We start from the raw sequence: 7636 nt of genomic DNA on the forward strand, positions 1-7636 counted from the left end.
ATCAATCTTTAAATTCTAGACTCATATCTTTTAAGTTTCTTGTTAGTCAAGTAATCAACTTTAATTTTAAAAATCAAATCTTTTTAATTTTTTTTAAATCTTTTTCAAAATGAATTTTCAATCATATCTTTTTCAAAATTTAATTTAAAAATCCTTTTCTAACTTCTTATCTTTTCTTATTTATTTTCAAATCCTTTTCAATTAACTACTTGACTTTTTGTTTGTTTTACTATTTCTTATCTTTTTCAAAACTATCTAACTACTTTTCTCTTTCTAATTTTCAAAAACAACTAACAATTTTTTCAAAATTATTTTTAATTAACTAATTGTTTTAAATTTTAATTTTATTCTATTTCTCTTCTTAAATTCGAATTCTATAAATTCGAATTCTAACTTATAATTAAAATATAAACAAAAATATTTTTATTTTCTTTTAAATTAAAATTCGAATTTCTCTCTCCCTCATCTCTTTCTATTTATTTTATTTATTTACTAATACTTCTCTTCTTCTTATAATTCGAACCCACTCCCCCTCTCTGTGTTCGAATTCTTCTTCTTCTCCCTTCTTCATTCTACTCTTCTATTCTTCTACTCACACAAAGGAATCTCTATACTGTGACATAGAGGATTCCTCTTCTTTTCTGTTCTCTTCTTTTTCATATGAGTAGGAACAAGGATAAGAACATTCTTGTTGAAGTTGATCCTGAACCTAAAAGGACTCTAAAGAGGAAGCTAATAGAAGCTAAAGCACAACACTCTGGAGAGGACCTAACAGAAATTTTCGGAAAAGAAGTAGAGATGGCAGCCAAAAATAACAACAATGGTGGAGATGCAAGGAAGATGCTTGGTGACTTTACTGCACCCTCTTCTGACTTCTGTAAAAGAAGCATCTCAATTCCTACAATTGGAGCAAACAACTTTGAGCTTAAGCCTCAATTAGTTTCTCTAATGCAGCAGAATTGCAAGTTTCATGGACTTCCATCGGAAGATCCTCATCAGTTCTTAGCTGAATTCTTGCAAATCTGTGACACTGTTAAGACCAATTGGGTTAATCCTGAGGTCTACAAGCTTATGCTTTTCTCCTTTGCTGTAAGAGACAGAGCTAGGATATGGTTGGACTCACAACCTAAAGATAGCCTGAACTCTTGGGAAAAGTTGGTCAATACTTTCTTAGCCAAATTCTTTTCTCCTCAAAAGTTGAGCAAGCTTAGAGTGGAAGTCTAAACCTTCAGGCAGAAGGAAGGTGAATCCCTCTATGAAGCTTGGGAAAGATACAAGTAATTGATCAGAAGGTGTCCTTCTGACATGTTTTCAGAATGGAGCATCATATGTATATTCTATGATGGTCTGTCTGAATTGTCCAAGATGTCATTAGACCACTTTGCTAGAGGATCTCTTCATCTGAAGAAGACGCTTGTAGAAGCCCAGGAACTCATTGAAATGGTTGCAAATAACCAGTTCATCTACACTTCTGAAAGAAATCCTGTGAATAATGGGACAACTCAGAAGAAAGGAGTTCTTGAGATTGATACTCTGAATGCCATATTGGCTCAGAACAAAATATTGACTTAGCAAGTCAATATGATTTCTCAGAGTCTGACTGGAATGCAAGTTGCATCCGGCAGTACTAAGGAAGCCTCCCCTGAAGGAGAAGCTTATGACCCTGAGAATCCCGCAATGGAAGAGGTGAATTACATAGGAGAATCCTATGGAAACACCTATAATCCTTCATAGAGAAATCATCCTAATTTCTCATGGAAGGATCAGCAGAAGCCTAATCAGAGCTTCAATAATAATGGTGGGAGAAATAGGTTTGATAATAGCAAGCCTTTTCCATCATATTCTGAACAACAGACAGAGAATTCTAAGCAGAGCCACTCTGACTTAGCAACCATAGTCTCTGATCTATCTAAGACCACTCTCAGTTTTATGACTGAAACAAGGTCCTCCATAAGAAATTTGGTGGCACAAGTGGGTCAACTAAGTAAAAGAGTTACTGAAATCCCTCCTAGTACTCTCCCAAGCAATACAGAAGAGAATCCAAAGAGAGAGTGCAAGGCCATAACTATAACCAAAATGGCCGAACCTGGAAAGGAAGAAAAGGCAGTGAATTCCAGTGAGGAAGACCTCAAGGGACGTTCATTGGCCACTAAGGAGTTCCCTAATGAGGAACCAAAGAAATCTGAGACTCATATAGAGACCATAGAGATTCCACTGAACTTACTGTTGCCATTCATGAGCTCTGATGAGTATTCTTCCTTTGAAGAGGATGAAGATTATATTGAAGAGCAAGTTGCTCAGTATCTAGGAGCAATCATGAAGCTGAATACCAAGTTATTTGGTAATGAGACTTGGGAGGATGAACCTTCATTTCTCACAAATGAACTAAATACCTTGGTTCAACAGAAATTACCTCAGAAGAAATCGAATCTCGGAAAATTCTTAATACCTTGTACCCTAGGCACCATGACTTTTAAGAAGGCTCTGTGTGACCTTGGTTCAAGTATAAACCTCATGCCACTCTCTGTAATGGAGAAACTAGGGATCTTTGAGGTACAAGCTGCTAAAATCTCACTAGAGATGGCAGACAATTCAAGGAAACAGGCTTATGGACTTGTAGAGGATGTCTTAGTGAAGGTTGAAGACCTGTACATCCCTGCTGACTTTATAATCCTAGACACTGGGAATGATGAGGATGAATCCATCATCCTTGGAAGACCCTTCCTAGCCACATCAAGAGCTGTGATTGATGTGGACAGAGGAGAGTTAGTCCTACAACTGAATGAGGACTACCTTATTTTTAAAGCTCAAGGATCTTCTTCTGTAACCATGGAGAGGAAGCATGAAAAGCTTCTCTCAATACAGAGTCAAACAGAGCCCCCACACTCAACTTCTAAGTTTGGTGTTGGGAGGCCACCATCAAGCTCTGAGTCTCTGTGAAGCTCTCTAAGAGCTCACTGTCAAGCTATTGACATTAAAGAAGCGCTTGTTGGGAGGCAATCTAATGTTATTTAATTATATTTATTTATTTTCCATTGTTATTTTATGTTTTCCTTAGGTTGATGATCATGTGAAGTCATAAAAACAACTGCAAAATTAAAGCAAAATGAAAAACAACATGAAAAATAGCACACCCTGGAGGACAGGCTTACTGGCGTTTAAACACCAGTAAGAATAGCAGAATAGGCAGCACTCTGGGCGTTTATCGCCAGAAAGGGCTGTCTGGCATCTGGCTGGCGTTAAACGCCAGAAATGGGTAGCAGACTGGCGTTTAACGCCAGGAAAGGTAGCAAAGCTGGCATTAAACGCCAGAATGGTGCAGGGAGCATAATTCCTTGACATATCAGGATCTGTGGACCCCACAGGATCTCCACCTATCCCACCTCTTTTTCTCTCCTCTTCACACCTTTCCATAACACTCCTCCCCAATTACCCTTGACCAATCCCATCAATTACTCTTCCCCAAATACCCTTCACCTATCAAATCCCACTCTCTTCCCCATATTCTCTTCACCACTCACATCACCATTCAAATTCAAACTATTTTCCTCCCAAATCCATCCCTTCATGACCGAATTCCCCCTTTCTCCTACCCTATAAATGCCTCTACTCACTACCTTCAAATTCACACATCATACACACTACTACCCCCCTTGGCCGGAACCTTCACTACCCTCCATCTCCCTCATTTCTTCTTCTTCTACTCCTTTCTTTCCTCTTTTGCTCGAGGACGAGCAAAAATTTTAAGTTTGGTATGGAAAAAGCTCTGCTTTTCTATTTTTCCATAACCATCAATGGCACCTAAGGCCGGAGAAACCTCTAGAAAGAGGAAAGGGAAGGCAATTGCTTCCACCTCCGAGTCATGGGAGATGGAGAGATTCATCTTAAAAGTGCATCAAGACCACTTCTATGAAGTTGTGGCCAAGAAAAAGGTGATCCCCGAGGTCCCCTTCAAGCTCAAAAAAAGTGAATATCCAGAGATCCGACATGAGATTCAAAGAAGAGGTTGAAAAACTCTCACCAACCCCATTCAACAAGTCGGAATCTTAATGGTTCAAGAGTTCTATGTTAATGCATGGATCACTAAGAACCATGATCAAAGTATGAACCCGAACCCAAAGAATTGGCTCACAATGGTTCGGGGGAATTACTTGGATTTCAGTCCGGAAAATGTGAGGTTGGCATTCAACTTGCCAACGATGCAAGAAGATCCTCACCCTTTCACTAGAAGGGTCAACTTTGATCAAAGGTTGGACCAAGTCCTTAGGGACATTTGTGTGGAAGGTGCTCAATGGAAGGGAGACTCAAGAGGCAAGCCGGTTCAACTAAGAAGGCTTGACCTCAAACCCGTGGCTAGGGGATGGTTGGAGTTCATCCAACGCTCTATCATTCCCACTAGCAACCGGTCTGAAGTTACAATAGACCGGGCTATCATGATCTATAGCATCATGATTGGAGAGGAAGTAGAAGTTCATGAGATCATATCCCTAGAACTCTACAAGGTGGCAGACAAGCCCTCTACTTTGGCAAGGTTAGCCTTCCCTCATCTCATCTGTAACCTATGCAATTCAGCTGGAATTGTCATAGAGGAAGACATCCTCATTGAAGAGGACAAGCCCATCACTAAGAAAAGGATGGCGCAAACAAGAGTGCCCACTCATGGACCTCAACAAAAGCATGAGGAAGTTCCTCATCTAAAAATCCCTGAGATACCTCAAGGGATTCATTTTCCTCCACAAAACTATTGGAAGAAAATCAATACCTCCTTAGGAGAATTAAGTTCCAACATGGGGTAACAAAGGATGGAGCACCAAGAGCATTCCATCATCCTCCATGAAATTAGAGAGGACCAAAGAGCCATGAGATAGGAGCAACAAAGGCAAGGAAGAGATATTGAGGAGCTCAAGCACTCCATAAGATCTTTAAGAGGAAGAACTAGCCGCCATTACTAAGGTGGACTCGTTCTTTAATTTCCTTGTTCTTATTTTTCTGTTTTTCGAAAATTATGCTTTATGTTTTGTCTATGTTTGTATCTTTATTACATGATCATTAGTGTTTGGTGTCTATGTATTAAAGCTATGAATGTCCTATGAATCCTTTACCTTTCTTAAATGAGAAAATGTTTTTAATTGCAAAAGAAAAAGAAGTAAATGAATTTCGAATTACATCTTGAAAATAATCTAATTATTTTGATGTAGTGGCAATACTTTTTGTTTTCTGAATGAATGCTTGAACAGTGCATATTTTTGATATTGTTATTTATGAATGTTAAAATTGTTAGCTCTTGAAAGAATGATGAAAAAGGAGAAATGTTATTGATAATCTGAAAAATCATAAAATTGATTCTTGAAGAAGTAGTGAAAAGCTTGCAAAAAAAAGAAAAAAAAGGAAAGAAAAAGAAAAAGAAAGCGGAAAAAGCCAATAGCCCTTTAAACCAAAAGGAAATGGTAAAGAGGATCCAAGGCTTTGAGCATTAAAGGATGGGAGGGCCCAAAGGAATAAAATCCTAGCCTAAGCGGCTAAACCAAGCTGTCCTTAACCATGTGCTTGTGGCGTGAAGGTGTCAAGTGAAAAGCTTGAGACTGAGCGGTTAAAGTTGTGGTCCAAAGCAAAAAGAGTGTGCTTAAGAGCTCTGGGAACCTCTAACTGGGGACTTTAGCAAAGCTGAGTCACAATCTGAAAAGGTTTACCCAGTTATGAGTCTGTGGCATTTATGTATCCGGTGGTAATATTGGAAAACAAAATGCTTAGGGTCACGGCCAAGACTCATAAAGTAGCTGTGTTCAAGAATCAACATACTGAACTAAGAGAATCAATAACACTATCTGAATTCTGAGTTCCTATAGATGCCAATCATTCTAAACTTCAAAGGATAAAGTGAGATGCCAAAACTGTTCAGAAGCAGAAAGCCACTAGCCCCGCTCATCTAATTGGAACTAAGTTCATTGATAAGTTTGGAATTCATTGTATATTCTCTTCTTTTTATCCTATTTTTATTTTAGTTGCTTGGGGACAAGCAACAATTTAAGTTTGGTGTTGTGCTGAGCGTATAATTTATACCCTTTTTGGCATTGTTTTTACATAGTTTTTAGTATGATTTAATTACTTTTTATTATATTTTTATTAGTTTTTATTCAAAAATCACATTTATGGACTTTATTATGAGTTTGTGTGTTTTTCTGTAATTTCAGGTATTTTCTGGCTGAAATTGAGGGACCTGAGCAAAAATCTGATTCAGAGGCTGAAAAAGGACTGCAGATGCTGTTGGATTCTGACCTTGCTGCATTCGAAATAGATTTTCTGGAGCTATAGAAGCCCAATTGGCACGCTTTCAATTGCGTTGGAAAGTAGACATTCTGGGCTTTCCTGCAATATATAATAGTTTATACTTTGTCTGATATTTGATGGCCCAAACTGGCGTCCAAAGATAGCCTAAAACATCTTGGCGTAAAACGCCCAAACTGGCACCAAAATTGGAGTTAAACGCCCAAACTAGCACCAAAGCTGGCGTTTAACTCCAGGAATAGCCTATGCACGAAAAAGCTTCAATGCTCAATCTAAGCACACACCAAGTGGGGTTTCTACACCCCATAGATTAAGGTGTGGAGCTCTGCTGTTCTTCATGAATTAATGCAATTACTACTGTTTTCTATTCAATTCATGCCTACTTCTTCTCCAAGATATACTCTCGTACTTAATTCAGTTAAGTCAGAATGAAGGGGTGACCCATGACAATCACCCAATCTTCGTTACTCGCTTAGCCAAGATCCGCGTGCCTGACAACCACAAGCGATCTACATGATGTTCAACGTAGTCATTGGATGACAACTGGAGTATATTCTCTTGGATATCTAATACACGGACTGAGTCTGTGAGATTAGTATCTTCGTGGTATAGGCTAGAACTATTGGCAGCATTCCTGGGATCCGGAAAGTCTAAACCTTGTCTGTGGTATTCCGAGTAGGATCCGGGAAGGGATGATTGTAAAGAGCTTCAAACCTGCGAATGTTGGGCGCAAGTGACAGTGTGCAAAAGGATCAATGGATCCTATTCCGATGCTAGCGGGAACCGATAGATGATTAGCCATGCGGTAGCTGTACCTTGTATTTTTCATCCGAGATGAGAAATTCGACAGTTGATTAGCCGTGCAGAAACCGTAGAGGACCATTTTCACTAAGAGGATCCTACTTCTTGCCATGGAAGGAGGTAACGCATGGTTGGAAGAAGGCAATAGGAAAGCAGAGGTTCAGAAGCAACAAAGCATCTCCATACGCTTATCTGAAATTCCCAACAGTGAATTACATAAGTAACTTTATTTTATTTTATGCTCTATTTATCTTTTAATTATCAAAACTTCATAACCATTTGAATCCACCTGACTGAGATTTACAAGGATGACCATAGCTTGCTTTAAGCCGACAATCTCCGTGGGATCGACCCTTACTCATGTAAGGTTTATTACTTGGACGACCCAGTGTACTTGCTGGTTAGTTGCACCGGAGTTGTGAAAAGTGTGAATCACAATTCTGTGCACCAGTACCTCAGGTGAATAAGGGTCGATCCCACGAGGATTGATGGACTTAGCAACAATGGTTAAGTGATTTACTTAGTTAGGCAAACAGAAAATGGTGTTTGA

The sequence above is a fragment of the Arachis ipaensis genome, chromosome B10 (assembly GCF_000816755.2).
Source record: "Arachis ipaensis cultivar K30076 chromosome B10, Araip1.1, whole genome shotgun sequence".
Lineage (NCBI taxonomy): Eukaryota > Viridiplantae > Streptophyta > Magnoliopsida > Fabales > Fabaceae > Arachis > Arachis ipaensis.